This window comes from Danio rerio, chromosome 6 (genome assembly GCF_052040795.2).
Source record: "Danio rerio strain M-AB ecotype USA chromosome 6, GRCz13ab, whole genome shotgun sequence".
NCBI lineage: Eukaryota > Metazoa > Chordata > Actinopteri > Cypriniformes > Danionidae > Danio > Danio rerio.
The window spans coordinates 58,264,716-58,281,590 of record NC_141026.1 but is presented as its reverse complement, the minus strand read 5'-3'; the positions used below and the strand labels follow the sequence as shown (position 1 = coordinate 58,281,590).

The 16,875-nt window shown below is 36.5% G+C and overlaps 2 protein-coding genes across 12 annotated transcripts in view; one reads left to right on the top strand and one right to left on the bottom strand.

Annotated features, from left to right (window-relative positions):
• The window catches only part of slc12a5a (solute carrier family 12 member 5a), a 2,560,186-nt gene that overhangs the window by 320,989 nt on the left and 2,222,322 nt on the right, over window positions 1-16,875 (top strand). The window lies entirely within an intron of this gene.
• The window catches only part of LOC137496031 (uncharacterized), a 159,503-nt gene that overhangs the window by 120,317 nt on the left and 22,311 nt on the right, over window positions 1-16,875 (bottom strand). The window contains exon 3 of one of the 11 annotated variants that reach the window (XR_015494365.1): window positions 6,730-7,683. The exons of the other annotated variants lie outside the window; for them this stretch is intronic. The gene's annotated coding sequence lies outside the window, so the exon portion shown is untranslated. Of the gene's footprint in view, window positions 1-6,729; window positions 7,684-16,875 lie in introns of those variants that run through there. 11 annotated transcript variants of the gene reach the window in all.

The window sequence follows — 16,875 nt, the reverse complement described above, 5'->3', positions numbered from 1 at the left end:
GTGAATATGTGATTGTGTGTGTGTGAGCGAATGATTGAGTTTGAGTGCATGTGTGTAATATGTGAGCGTAAGAAAATGTGTGAGTGAATGTATGCGAGTAATTGAGTGAGTGTTTGTGTGTATCTTAAATAATTTCTTCATTGTGTGAGTGCAGTGAAGGTTGCGTGTTCAAACTCGTCTCTCTCCAACTCTGACATCAGCCGTGTGTCTGGAAATGAGTCAATACAGCAGAAAAACGCTCAGCTCACAACCAACTCATGATGTTCTCAAAGAAAGCGAGTGATGTTTACATGCGCAAAACCTTCTGCCATGCTGCCATAGAGTTGCGGGTGGTTGCCAGGGTGTTGCTAAGCAAAGATTTAGTTATTCACAGTTTAGTATTTTTTTTACAAAAACACAGATTTAGAAAGAGCATTCAGTTGCTAATAATACAGAGATAATACCATTACAAAGTTTGATTTGAAGCAAACTATGAAAATCAGACAAAAGGATAACAATGTTTAACCATAGACTGTAAAAGATATGGACGTAGTATCCGTGACGTCACCCATAGGTTTCTGAAGAGCGCAAAAGAAGCCACAAGTAGGCGCGGCCAACCGTCGCCATTTTGGTCACGCGTCATCAAACCCACGGCGGGATACCAAACAAGGACAAAGAGGCGGAGAGTGAGCGAAGCTACAGACACCTGCTGGCATTTAGCTTGGACCTGGTTCAGACACACTTTACTTTGGGAGAAATGCTTAATGCTTTATCACCTGTGACTCGTTTGTATTCTGACCACTTGTGCTTGGTTGTACACTATATCAATAAAGTGTTTAGACTTTTAAAAACACTGCTGTAATACATTGAGCCACTAAACATTGTTCTTATGACGTTTTTCAACAGGAGGAAAACGCGAATTACATCCAAACACTTCAGATATAGTCTGTGTTAGTTAATGTAAGACTATTGATGAAATCCAGCATAACACTGTATGACAACGCTTCAGATGACTGTTCTAGAGCCCACAGCTGATCAATCTGACAGATTCTGGAGTGCATTATAGCTCTAAATATAAATATAAACGATAAATGATCTTAAATAAAACAAATACATGTATAGAGATGGTAGATAAGTATATAACTTTACTCACATGGGAAACGGAGGCCACGTGAATGGTTTGTGAGCACAATTAAGTGCCCTCAGCATGCCATGCCATCTAATAATTGTGGGAAACAAGTCCAAAAGGCAGTTGAATGTGTAAAGCCACATAAAACAACACAGAAATACGATAAATATGCCGAGTTCAGTGGCTAATCTGCAGGATTCAGCTGAGGTGACGTGACGGCGACCAGCGAGACCTAGCTGTCAATCAAGTGACCACGCCCTTAATTATGCAAACTTAATATAAAGGAAACGGATGAGTTATAAAAAAATTCACCCCCCTCACAGTTGTCATGAAGGGTAATATTACCTGTATTAACCAAAATCTTTTTTTGTACCAGGCTGTAAACAAAAGTTGGCCATTCTAACAGTGGGCTCAATTGAAATTTGCTCTGTTTTGGAGCCAGGAGCGGCCAAGACTAGCGGAATTTCAGTTGAATTGCAGTTTTAGTTACTTCCGTATTGGCTTCCTGAGGGAGAGCGGGAGGTTGCCGCTTGTGTTTAACAGAATAAGCTTAATCAGTCAATCACATGAGATCCACTAATAGCAGACCACAGCTATCCAATCAAACCACACCTAATAAAATCAAAGTCCCGCCCTTCATTTATTTTTGTGCAGGACATGAGATTGGTGTCCAAGCTCGGTCCTGGAGGGCAGGTGTCCTGCATAGTTTAGCTCCAACTTTCATCACACCTCAGGGCTCGAAATTGCGACCATTTTAATCGAATATGCGCCCGAAAATTAATCTATGCGACCTCGTAATATATATAGGTGCATTAGTGCGACTGCAGATAATGGTTGTAGTGCGACCTGTGTTGATTTTTTTTTCTAAAAACGAGCTGAATCGCACTTCCCTGCCGCTATATTGGTTCATATTAGCTGTCAATCACTCAAGGTATTCCGCTGTCAGGTGACAGGGAAGGAGCTTTATGACCACGGGAAATGCAAACTGAAGAGTGAAAACTTAAAGCACACAGGTTTGCAAACCCCACCTAAAGTTGAGGCGCAGATGAGAGCGATCATGATGTGGTGATTATTGATCCGCCAGCTGAGATCAATCAAGTACTTGTTTTCGGAGAAGGCGCCCGAATCTCGATGCGTTGCGTTTTACTGCGTGTTCAGCGCTAAAAGTCAAATCTAATACTGTACATATCATCGCCAAAGAAGCTCGCCTTTACTAAGTTTACACTCAAACTGCGGTTTATAACAAAGAGCGGTATTGCGCCGGTGGTCATCGCAAGAATCCTGCTCAACCTGCTCATAAATTGGGTCGGCTGACTCGCCTGCTTTTCCACTAACACTGAAAGTGAAGATCAGCTCAGACTAAACATTTAAATTGACACAAACTGAAACCAAAACTTTTATAGAGTGGTAGAAGTGAGACTTTACTTACTTTCTTTTGTCTATTCTTTCTTGTGGTGTATATTATTTTTTCTATTTATTTACTGATGACTGTTTTGCAGCTTTTAGCATTGAATTGAATTATGTATTATAATCTTTTGTTTGTTTTGTAGCAAAACTATTATTTATTAAATTGACATGCATATAAAAACAGCAAAATAAATATTTCTTACTGCAATGCTTCATTTTGTCTGATGCAAACCATACATTTATTTTTCATAAAGTAACAGACTTTTTATAGCAGATAACCTACATTCATGCACATTCAAGGCAGTATCATAATGAGTAATGGAATTCATTGTTACTATTATCGTCATTTTCATCATCATCAATATTCTATAATTATTAGACAATAATTTTGGAATTATTGCACACAAATGTCATCTCAGCATTAGTTAGTTGTTTCTGGTTTTTGTTAGTCCTAATTGATGTTGTTTTAAAATACAATAAGTGCCTTAAAATACCATTTGCAGTGGTGCTCATTCATTTTTGGTAGGTGCTCCTAAATTTTTTTTGGTGCTCCTAAATGGGACCAAAGTTTGGACACCCCTGATTTAATGTAACCCTTACAAGATTAAATAATTAAACCAATAAATAAAAATATCAGCAAGAGCAATTAATCCGACAATATTTGGCCATTTTTTATATTAAACATGACTATTTATATCCACATAAATATTTACTAACACGTTATCCTCAAATTGCATAATAAACCTGCCCTTTTAATGAAAAATGTGAATATTAAAATAAAAAAATAAAAAAATTTGCATTAAAAGGTGCAACAAGTACATGCTGAATACTATTAAAGTATTTAAAACATAAAAAAAATAAAAATCCGGATAACTCGGAAATCCGAAAACGGATAACCAATCCGTTGAAGGATACAAAGACAAAGCAAGAATTACTAGGCTTCATATTCTAAGAGGATTTCAATGAGTTTATAATAAATGCATCATGTCATTTCTTCAGTGTAAGGAGAAAACACACCACAGGGCTTGTGTCCTACAGACACACATACATACATGTATATATAAAAACAGACATACATAGAAAAAGACATATATACATCCAGACAGACAACATATAGATATACATTAAAAAGGGACATGCTCACACACACACACATGCACGCATATACGCACGCACACACACACAACATGAGAAATGCATGCCTGCTGTTCTGTCTCTTTTTGTAAACAATTATTATGAGGGGATATCATTTAAAAATATTTATAGCAGTTTTAATAATAAAAGAATTATAGATGCATTAAAAAAATAATTCTACTTCTCTTTTAATGTTTGAAATGCTGGCTTTGCATATTCATATTTTTTTTTTCTCAAATTAAATTATTTATATAACATGTTTGTTATATTTTATAATCTAAAAATATTTAATCAAACATTTGATTTGCTTTGGGAAAAAAAAACAATTAATTAAAATTCATTAATTTTTATATAAAACTTTATACTTGACTTATTATTATTATTATTATTATTATTATTATACTAAAAAAACATATTTGGATCAAAATACAAAACAAAATGTCAATTAGCGCTGCACAATATTGGGAAAATATGAAATTGCAATATATTGTGTTGCCGCAATACATATTGAGATACGAATAAAATTTCACCTGATGATTTGAAAAGCTCTATTTGGAAAGATCTTATTAATTTAAATCAACTATGCTTATCAAATATGCATAAATTATAATAATTCAAAAGAACAGTGTGTTTACTGGGGAGTCTAAAAATATTTCAATAGAGAAATTAAACAAATCAAATGTAAAATAACACTGTCAAAACTGTATAAATATTTCTTGAATTAGATTTAATAATATCTTTACAGTATTACACACATTGCATTATCGATGCTCAAATGATATTCTGTTCAGGCCTAATGATAACAATAAAAACTAAATAAAAACTTTAAAAAAAGCTACTTTAGAGTATTAATAAATTCTGTATTCTGTAAGAGAACGCTGACTACTGGGAGAAAACCAATCTTAACATATATATTTACAAATAAAGGAAAACCTATTGTATAAAATAAAAGCTCGACAAAACATTAGCGCAAAATAAATATGACAAAAATAAATGCATACATGCAGCATGATAAAAACATGCATGATCCTCTGTGTCAGGTTTTATTGTGTTAATCCTAATGACGAGGGTCCTGTGTGATACACACTTGTCTGCATGTGTAACCGTGTTCATTGGAGCTCCATGAGCTGATGGTTTCCGTCTGCATTGGTGCGTTTGAGCCCCAAGACGCCGGCAGTGTGTCAGAGGAGATCTCAGTACAAATAATAATAATGCACTTCAGAGCAGACCTGCAGCTCTCCTTCTTCTCCACCTCCAGAAACACCCAGAGCTCCTCAATGATGCCCTCATCACTCACACTCCAGCAGACGCCCTCCAGACACACACACACACACACACATTGGTATTGGGGGTTTACAAGGACTCTCTTCTTGCTTTGCGTTTTGGCTAGAATAAGAAGATGTTTACTATTAAGTCGACTTAAATCATTATTTTTTTGATTGGCTACAGAACAAACCACTGTTGTCCAATGACTTGCCTATAGTAACCTAATTAAGACATTAAAATTGCACTTTAAGGCGGAGTGTCTTGCAAAATAACTTGAGAAATATTATGTACTGTCATCATGGAAAAGACAAAACAATTTAATAATTGGAAATAAGTTATTAATGCTCAATAACTATTAATGCTCATAATAGAAAAAAAAACGTCTCTCCATAAACATCACTTAGGTAATATACATTCACCGGCCACTTTATTAGGTACACCTGTCCAACTACTCATTGACACAAATCTATATTAAGTGGCCTTAACTAATATGTACTTACACAGGAATTAATAGTTTGTTACAATGCACTTATTGTGTAAATACATGTATTTACTGTGTACTTATGCTTGATTAAATTTATGTATGTAATTAAATCTGTATTTAACTTTTGTAATTACATTTGTAAATACACTGTTGACCATCCCTTACACCTTAACCCACCCTTAAACCTACCCATGCCACCAAACCTGTCCATAACCTAACCTCTATCTCAACTCAAAAGCACCAAAATTGTTCTCAAATACATTATAAACACAGTAAGTACATTGTATTTATTTTTTTGATGCAAGTACATAGTAGTTAAGGACACTTAATATAAAGTGGGATATATTATGTCTATCTATATAAATGTCTAATCAGCCAATCAAATGGCAGCAACTCAATGCATTTAGGCAAGTGGACATGGTCAAGACGATCTGCTGCAGTTCAAACTGAGGATCAGAATGGGGAAGAAAGGGGATTTAAGCAACTTTGAACGTGGCATGGTTGTTGGTTCAGTGAGCGGCAGTTCTGTGGGTGCAAATGCCTTGTTGATGCCAGAGGAGAATGGCCAGACTGGTTCCAGCACATAGAAAGACAACAGTAACTCAAGAAACCACTCGTTACAGTCGAGGTCTGCAGAAGAGCATCTCTGAACACACAACACGTCTAACCTTGAGGCAGATGGGCTACAGCAGCAGATGACCACACCGGGTGCAACTCCTGTCAGCTAAGAACAGGAAACGGAGGCTAAAATTCGCACAGGCTCACCAAAACTGGACAATAGAAGATTAGAGAAACGTTGGCTTCTTTGATGAGTCTCGATTTTCGCTGCAGCATTCGGATGGTCGGGTCAGAATTTGGCATCAACAAAATGAAAGCATGGATCCATCCTGCCTTGTATCAATGGTTCAGGCTGGTGGTGGTGGTGTAATGGTGTGAGGGAGATTTTCTTGACACACTTTGGGCCCATAAGTACCAATTGAGCACCGTGTCAACGCCACAGCCTACCTGAGTATTGTTGCTGACCATGTCCATCCCTTTATGACCATAGTGTACTCATCTGCTGATGGCTACTTCCAGCAGGATATCGCACCATGTCATAAAGCGTGAATCATCTCAGACTGGTTTCTTGAACATGACAATGAGTTCACTGTACTCAAATGGCCTCCACAGTCACCAGAGCTCAATCCAATAGAGCACCTTTGGAATGTGGTGGAATGGGAGATTTGCATCATGAATGTGCAGCCGAAAAAATCTGCAGCAACTGCGTGATGCTATCATGTCAATAAGGAAAAAATCTCTGAGGAACATTTCCAGAACATTATTGAATCTATGCCACGAATGATTAAGGCAGTTCTGAAGGGAAAAGAAGGTCCAACCCGGTACAAGTAAGGTGTACATAATAAAGTGGCCAGTCAGTGTATATTCAGATAGAAAGCACTCATTTTAAATTCTAGTATTTCATAATTATATTTTTACCAAATAAAAGGCAGCCCCGCTGAACACAAAATAATCAAATGTGTGCATTTTGAATACATGCATGTATACAATATAGTTTAAGTGCTGGTAAACGATTAATTGCATCCCAGATAAAAGCTTGTATTAACATGATATAAACATGTGCACTGTTCATATTTATGTATACATGTATAAACACACACACACACATACATTAAATAGAAAATCATACAAAATAAATATATTTACAAAGTCATATATTATTTGTATTACACATAATTGCATTTCTTAATATAAACAAATATTTTATACAATATAGTCATGCATACATTTATACACAACAATCTACACGATATGCGCAAATATATTTTGTAAATATGAACTTTTATTTAGGATGCGATTAATCGCGATTAATCTTTTGAGAGCACACATTGCTTCTGCATGACACAAAAAATATGCCAATGCCACAAAACCAAATCCTTTCTCTCCACCCCAATTTTTGGTGACAAAGTGGCGGGGACATGTTCGCACTGTAAATGACGTCCTTTCTCTCTTCGTCCCCTCGGATTTTAAGTGAAAGTCCCCGAGGGCCAGATGAAGGCTCCGACTGCCTCTTTGCGTTACCAGCTAAGACAAATATTTCCCAGGATGAGTCCCGATGCCCGCAGGATGTTTACATGCACTCCTCTGCCTGCTCCTCTTTTATCCCCCTTTCTCAGCTTGGAGCCCCAAACACGCACACACACAGATCCACAGACCAACACACAAAGATCACCTTCACACACACTTCTGACCTCCTCGTCTCGCCCCAGATTTGTTTGACCTCCGCCTGTAGGCCAAGTACACAAAACAAGTTCTGTCAGCTAGCATAGCCTGCTTAGAGACTCTCCCTTGCCAAACTGAGATGAAAAGTATCAAGTTTATTATTATTATTATTATAAGCCCAATAGCCAATAGAATATATGCAGAGGACTTTTAATTTTTCAGTAACCCAGTTGAAGCGCTTAAACTGTATAAACTGATAAACTGTATGCTGGTACAAGATCACCACGTTTAAGTGATTTCTTAAACGTGACCACGGTCTGATTTCTTTAAAAATCAATTATCTTCACTGCCTGAGGGATATCAGATTTAAAGTGGGTCTCAGAAGTTAACAGAAGCACTGCAATAAATTTAATTTTTCCATCATGCATTTAAAATATGGACATTTATTTTACCCTCATGTTTTCAGAGGAGTTTCTGTGCTCGCCTGCTGCTCCTGACGGCACTTGTGTTTAAACAGCTTTTCATCTTGTTTTATGCTTGAAACACTAAATGAATGTTTAAGTGTTTTTAATGGATTATAATTACATATTTAATTACATCACAACATAATTTCAATTACATCACAACATCAATGCTGTAAAAGGAACCGTAGGAAATTGAAAAGTCATATTAACCGTTCACCAAAATTTTATCGGTAAGAGAAAACACTAGCTGTTCATAAAGCCCATTATTTGTGCCGCATATAATCTATAAACATCACACAGGCTGCATCTGAAACCGCCTACTACTCAGTAGGTACTGCATTTGAATTTAAACGTACTACTCGGCCATTAGAAAAGTACGTTCTATACAGTGGCGTAGCGGACGGGCCCGCAGGGCTACGCACCGCGGGGGGTCCCCGCGTCGTCGCGATTTTCAATAATTGTAAATTCGGCAACCGCAATAATCAAACTCTTGGAAACAACTGTGGTCGGAACCAAAGTTCACAGGTCTGTGTTCTCTGAACTCCTCTCATTCTAATTGCTTGCCGCCGAACCGCAACATAGCTAATACTATAAAGTTAGCTTGATTTCAACTGTCCTCGACGCCCACACCGGAGAAGACGTGCCGCGCTGTTTCTCAACGCTAGTTCTCATTGAAAATGAATGACTTCTGGCTACTTTGACGCTCTCACCGCTTTCGGTTTGTGATCGCTCCTCAGTTTGTGAAGGCTTCCCCGCGCTGTCGCTCCACCCCACCTCCCTTCCCCGCTCCTCAATTTGTGATCGCTTCCCTGTGTTGTCTCTCACCCCCTGCAAACCCCCCCCCCTTTAACAGAGGGCCCCGTCAGTGATCCCTGCAGGGGGGCCTCCGCATTTTGCGCTACGCCACTAGTTCTATACAGTATCAATGTGATAAATATGGAATGGAATTCGGACGTACTACATCCGCCATTTTGACAGTCACGTGACGTACCTGTGTAATTTGCGTCGCTTTACTCCCATTCATGAATTCGCTCACGGGGCATCATGGGATAGCGCAGCATGCATGGGACGCGTACTCCAGAATCTCGCCGGAAGTAGTAAGTCATCCGGGTACTTCTCGCATACTGTTCTTCGAATTCTATGAATTCGGACATACTACTTGGCTCGCATACTGATTTTAGCCTACTATATAATATGGAAGTATGCGATTTCGGACGCAGCCACAATGTTTAAAAAGCTCACAAATTTAAAAGTCTTACAGCAGCGGGAATAAAAGAACATGTCTATTACTTTTAATTTAGACCAAGTACACCAAACAAGTTATGCCAGCTAGCCTAGCCTAACATAGCATGCAAAACCAAGAAGAAAAGTTTAAAGTTAATTATTATTATAAGCACAAATTGTGCAGCATAAAATCTATAAACATTAGGGATGTAACGGTATCAGAATTTCACGGTACGGTAATACCTCGGTATGAATGTCACGGTACGGTATTTATTGAATCATTTACAGGAAAAAAAACTTTTGAAAATACTCCAAAAAAGTGCCAAAAGTGTCAATGACATACAAATTAGCCATCTATCTGTTAGCTTTGAAACAGGAACTTCAATTTTAATAACAAAAAATTATTAAACCATGTAAAAAAATAAAGTTTCAATTTAGTATTGTTGAAAACTCATCACATTCAACATTTAATCACTCACTTAGATAGAGATGGGTTTAAAGGAAAATTATCATATAACTATAATCTGGTAAAAGCTGGGATCTCTGGGTATTTACAATGTCCCCTGCAACAGAAAAAACCCCTCTCATTTGGGACTGAGGTTTCTGGGACAGGAGAGATATGACTTGGTCCATGTTGACAGCAGTGGGGTAACGTTGTGCATTGTCTTTCCCCCACTTGAGAAGACAAACCATGAGTGAGATAGAGGTCTCTTTGCGGTACAAGTCAATGTCTGCATCAATCTGAACAGTGTGCTGTGTTTCTGCAGTCCCCATGACTGTTATTAGTCGTATTCCCCAATTTGCAGGCACGTGCACACATAGGGCTCAACCTGTGCAGTGCACATGCCCTTTTTAGTCTTGGATAGAAAATGCCCTTCCAAAACGATCAAAAGTGCCCCCGCGACGCGACACAACCTCCGTCCAGTCCAGCCCTTCAGTAGGCGCGCGACAACACCTCTCGAGTATGCGCGCTCAACCCCCTCTCGGCGCTTTACAATACGCGCGCCACAACACAGCTGATCAGAACGCGCGCGACAGCACCGCTATTCAGCACGCGCGCGGCGACAACACCCGCTTTAGGTTCGATCATTTCCATCTTTTTTTCATCTCCGCTTCTAGCAGCACACTCCATTTCCGCATTACTGGATCTGTAGCGACAACAGACCGCAAAGGATTATGGCCACGCCGGGGCTGATGGGAAATGAAGTTTCAGCTAGCTCCCGTTCGCTTCATTCGCCTGAGCAAATTTTCTCAGAAGACCTATAGTTTTACCGAGTCATGCGACTTCGGTAATATCGAAAAAATTTAATATTGCGGTATGACGGTATTTACAATACCGTTACATCCCTAATAAACATCACACAAGACAAACAAAACAATAAACAACACACACACAATGTTCTAAAACCTAACAAAGTCTTATGCTGTGTTCACACAAGACGCAAAGCGCGCAAGTAAATTGCGATTTTCACACATAAATAGACGCATAAACATTGAGTTTACTTGCTTCATTCGCGCGTCAAATCCGCTTCATTCATGCATCAAATTCACTTCACATTAGACACAGACTCGCATCATTCGCAGGGCTTCTGTCTGCCCTGTGACTCTAGCTTTGTTGCTAAATGGCTAACATGGATTTTATTGATAAAATAGCTGTTTCGATTCGTTTTGAGCCTACTAGATCCTTTCAGAATCAGTTTTCAGAGGTGCACCCAACTCTGTAAGTTCTTAAACTTCGCCAGAAACTGTAGCTGAATGATGGAAGCTTTCAGTGGTGCTTCCAACTGAAGGCTGATTTATACTTCTGCGTTAAACGCCGGCGTATGCTACGGCGTTGACGCATAGCCCTTTGTCGTGGCCGTTGCCGTCACTGACGTGCACCTCTCAAAAAATTTAACTACACGTCGCAACAATGCGTAGCGCAAGCTCTGTGATTGGTCGGCTTGGTAGCGCTGACGAGTCTAGGCGGGGCCGAGAGCCGCACGAGCGGCGCTAGCCCAATGGAGCGGTTGTTTACAAGTGTGAAGTCCCGTGAAGGAGCTTCGGATGGAAAGTTTTGTTTTGTGTTTACCTCATAGTTAAAGTTGTTGCACGTCCGCCAGTTCCTGCCTCAAAATGAGCGAGTTTGAGCCACTTGTACATCCAGGAAGTGTTCAGGAAAACAAAACAGCAGCGAAAAAACTCGACACAGAGACACATTTACACCTCACTGCCAACTAGCATTTCGGAAGTGTTAATGCAGACCAACAGAGACAGCGCGCAGAAGTATAAATGCACAGCTACGGGCGTTGCATGCGCAGTGGGTTACACCGGTCACTTGACGCAGAAGTATAAACCAGGTTTAAGCCGAGCCCAGTTTGATGAACTGTTGTCCAGTGTCAGCATTCGACAAGAGGATTTTCCCCTGGCACTGCAACAACAGGCGATACGTCATAATAACACCCCTACAAGAGCAAGCTCCTGATTGGTTAACGTGGCACAAATGTCTGCTGAAGTTCAGATTTGACAACTCGCGCGATTCACACCAAACGCTCGACTTGCGTGTCACTTGCACAAAACTCAAACCACTTAATTCGCACAAATCGCGTCATTTGCAGGATGTCTATTTTCAACTTTGCATTGACTTAACATGTAAATCACTTGCGGTTGATGCTTCTTCCGCATCTGGTGTGAACAGCAGGAGTAAACAAAACCACTATATTTCTTTTAAATTTAGACATGCTATAGTAAAAAGCATTTTCAACTTATTAAACAATAAATGAGGACAGTCTCCAGGACAATTCATTTTCTGTAAAATAAACCAATTCAGTAGGATAGTGATAGGATCTGTAGAAGCTCTCAGAAGGTAACATAATTCAAACATTTTTTTTGTTTGTTTGTTTGTTTTAAAAGGTAAATGAAGGTTATACAGTGTCGTTAAATGCAGAGCTTCTCTATTTAAAAAAAAAAAAAAGGAAACGCCCTGCATGTTCTGAAAGAGATTAAGCCACAGCCAAGTAATAAAAAGTAACTCAAAAGTACCGTAACGCATTATTTACCAGAAAAAGTAACTGAATAACGTAAATAGTTACTTTTTTTGGAGAGTAACTCAATATTGTCATGCATTACTATCTAAAGTAACTTTCCCAACACTGATTATGACCCTACATTGCCAAACTAACAAATAGAAAAACAAAGTATAGAAAGATGACTCATTGAATTTACAAAATTTACAAAAACTATTTATATGAGCTGAATTTAAACAAACATTAATTTTTTTAGTTTATAGACTCAACATATAACGCATGATACATGATCAAGAGTCAAAATACATCAATCTCATAAGACAATGAAGACGTTGCTGACCTTATTTTTTTGCATCTTGCTTCAGCATGGATATCATAATGCAACTTATCGTCAATAGTAAGATCCAGATTTTTGCCCTCATTCATTCATTCAAGCTTTCAGTGGTGCTTCCAACTGAACCAAGTGGTTGCAAGTAATTTTATGGACTGATACAAACAAATTAAGTTGAGCATTACTAAATTTAATTTAAAAATTTTGCTCATATTAGTTGTTTGCAACCACTTACCCTAACATATTTAGTAAGTCAAATTGATAATTTTTTTGTGAACCAATTGAGCTTTTACACTAGTAGATTGAGGAGAAGGATATAGACCTGAAGTTTATTGGCTGGTCTTTTTTTATTGACTTGAAAAAACAAATACGATAAGTATGTAGACTGAAAATGTCTAAAACAAACAGGCTAAATAAACAGCGGACTGAAGTGAAAATAAAAGTAGCAGCAGTTTGATTAAGCATCTGTAAAAGTTTGCATCATCTGGAAAACATCTTTACTAAAGCTGGTATATTTTTCATTGGTGTGATCTTTCTGCAGCTTAAATACTGTATGTGGTTCTTAAAACACTCTTTTAATGCTGGTTTATTTAATTTAATGCATTGTGTAATGGAAATGACCGCTTTAATGCTTATTTATAACTAAGACTAATTTAATATCTAGCTTTTTATGTTTATGAAAATCACACCATTAAATATGTTTACACTTCTTGTGGCATATTTGAAAAATCTAACGTTGAACTTGAAATGTTAAAGATGCACAATATGTTGTTCATCAGTTATATTTACTTTCTGTATAAGTCTTTCTCATGATCACATGAATAATAATTAATCTCAAATTCACTTTCATGGTAAATATGTTTACACTTTCAAAACATAAGTACAGAAAAAATGAAGAACAGTAAACTTTATAGAAATCCTTATGTTAGAAAACCAAAACAAAAAAAAGGAAAAATGTATTTAAGAAGATTAATTAAACACTACAGTAGTGTCCCAATGATATATGTGTTTTTTAATTAATTAAATTATTTATTTATTTATTTTTCAAAAATCTGCAGTATTGTTTCATTATTATTGTTTTAGTTTTGTTCCACATCCACACTTTCAATTATAAACTTTCTACATTATACATTATACATACATTATAAACTTTTACATTACAATATTTTATTTTGCTGCACTATATATATATATATATATATATATATATATATATATATATATATATATATATATATATGTATATATGTTTTCTATATGTATATATATATATATGTATATATATATATATATATATATATATATATATATATATATATATATATATATATGTGTGTGTGTGTATATATGTGTATGTATATATATATATATATATATATATATATATATATATATATATATATATATATATATATATATATATATATGTATATATATATATATATATATATATATATATATATATATATATATATATATATATATGTATATATATATATATATATATATATATATATGTATATATGTTTTCTATATGTATATATATATATGTATATATATATATATATATATATATATATATATATATATATATATGTGTGTGTGTGTGTGTGTATATATATGTGTATGTATATATATATATATATATATATATATATATATATATATATATATATATATATATATATATATATATATATATATATATATATATATATATATATATATATATATATATATATATATAGTGATATGAAAACAATTTCGCCAGATGGCTTGAGTAGCTCAATTTGTAAAAAAAATCATTAATTTAGGTATAGGGTTCATTTAGGTAGGGTTGACTTTTAAGGTTGTGAATCATGTAGAAAAAAACAATTGCAGGAATAGTTACAAGTAAAAACAAAAGTAAATAAACAGTTCTTTATTATTTTGAGTCAAACAGCATTTAAATACAGAAATTTAGTAATGTAAAATAACACTGTATAGTCTTCACTGTATTAATAAATCAGTATTTTTTCTTCATTAAAGTGCACATATTTTACCCCTTTTCAAGATTTAAGATAAAACTTTTTTGTCTCCAGAGTGTGTCTGTAAAGTTTCAGCTCAAAACACCCACTAGATTATTTATTATAGCCTTCAGAATATTGGAATTTTCTGCTTTAAATACAATGTAGCTATTTCTTCCCTGTGCCTTTAATGCTAGTTAAATAAATATCGACAAAAAAAATAAAAAATAAAAAATCTGGTTAGTTTTAACTTGAAGTTGGGTCAAATATTGACAAACCCAAAGTTGCATTAATTTTTTTCAATTCACTTTATGTTACAATTTTTAACTCAATGGTTGCGTTTGTCCATATTTGACCCAACAACCCAATATTTTTAGGGTGCATATACTGTAAAATTAGTTAGAATCCCACTGATTAGTTTAAGCAATAGTATGAGCACCAATGCAAAAAATACAAAGACTTGGATACAAGAAGCAACTTAATCAGCTTAATCTTAATCAGTCTAATGGCATATTTTGCCATCAAATTTTATGCCATTCATCTTTAAATGCTGCTGAAATCTCTCTAGTTTTGTTCCATGTCTTGACAGAAGGCAAACATTGAGAGGTCAATGAGTGCACTAATGTTTTATGAAGACAACATTTACTTACTAAATACCCTTAAATGAACCCAAAAGATCATGACGGAGGAAAACAAACTGAAAAAGCACCAAAGGATAGAGCATAAAACTAGCATTTTTCTTTACATTTCACAGTGTTGTCAAATGAAATCTGTAGCCCGTCCTTGATTAACATCTCACCCAATGCCATTTATTTTGGAAACATCCGGTAAGATTTGCGTTCTCTCATTCTGTAAATCCCACACGTTGATTAAGTGGAATTAAGGGCTTTGCTACTCTCATGCTGCCTGTAAAGGGTTACGCATCTCGCCTTATTAAACGCACTGTGCAAATTCAGCAAAACATGTCACAGCTTGACAGGTGGAGACTGGATAACTCTCTCACAGGCCGCATACCTCCGCCTCTGTTAAGGACGCTAACACAAAACACTGCTGTCTTTTAATAGTGTATATAACATATCATAACTCAGTCCATTTCCGACGAAAGTTTTTGTTTCTATTCAAAACTCGACGCAACAGAGTGAGAGTGTCACAATAAGTTAATCCAGCCTGATCTCACGAAAGAAATGTAACTATTTTACATTGTATGTTGTTGCGTGTGTCGCAGAGGAAAGTTTTAGGGCTATCGCCCATGCCTAAATTTGCCACTGAGGTCTATCGTAAAAAATGTATGATTTTAAAAAGGAGGCGTGGCAGTGGCACCAAACCCCTCCCCTAAACAAAATTGTCATTGGTGAATGAGCAAATCATACTTAATTGTACGAGTGACAAGCAATATCTCTAGTAAATTCTTCTCCATCTGACAGCACCTGCGGATGCTTTACTACTGATTACAGAACCGACCTTTTTGAAAATATCAGCCTGATCTCACGAGGAAACAAAACTATTAGGGATCGGTTTCTGATGATAATCACAATTTATGACTCAATCGGTAAACGCTAATCTGGCCGATCACATGAACCAAACACAAATGTTCGTCTGCGGATTTACAAGCCGAGGATAATGCATTTTCACTTCTTATGCATCAAATATGCACTCCAAATGCATACCAATTTTTTTTTACTGTTTTATCTATTATTTTCTGTAAAGCTGCTTCTGACCATGACATGTCCACACTAAATTGTTATAAGAGACATGTTTAAGAAATTATATGCAAAAAATTTTATTTTCTTAGGAAAGGAGAGGTCTTGCGGCGCCGGTGTGTGTATCCTGATAGAAACCTATGCTTAGAATTTTTAATTGCATGGTGCTGCATGGCGCTTCTGGTGTGCGACCTGCTTTTATCAGCCGATCATCATGATGAGGTATTGGTGATCAATAGAGGTGTAACGATTTATCGTTGTACGATTTATTGCGATGCAAAAATGTCACAATATGCATCGTGGCGTTATGACGATTTCATTACGATACGACGTCCGTTTTCTCTTATTAGTTGAGCTGTTTGCACGTGAGCTACATTCCACCTGCTGTCGCACGCGAGTTCAGATTGCAGCAGCAGTAATGTTAGCAGACCAAGATGAGTGGAGCTGAAATAGAGGATGGCCCATCCTCTCAAAATCAGACATCTGGCAACATTTCGGTGGTACAGTCATTGCTTTAGACTCATCC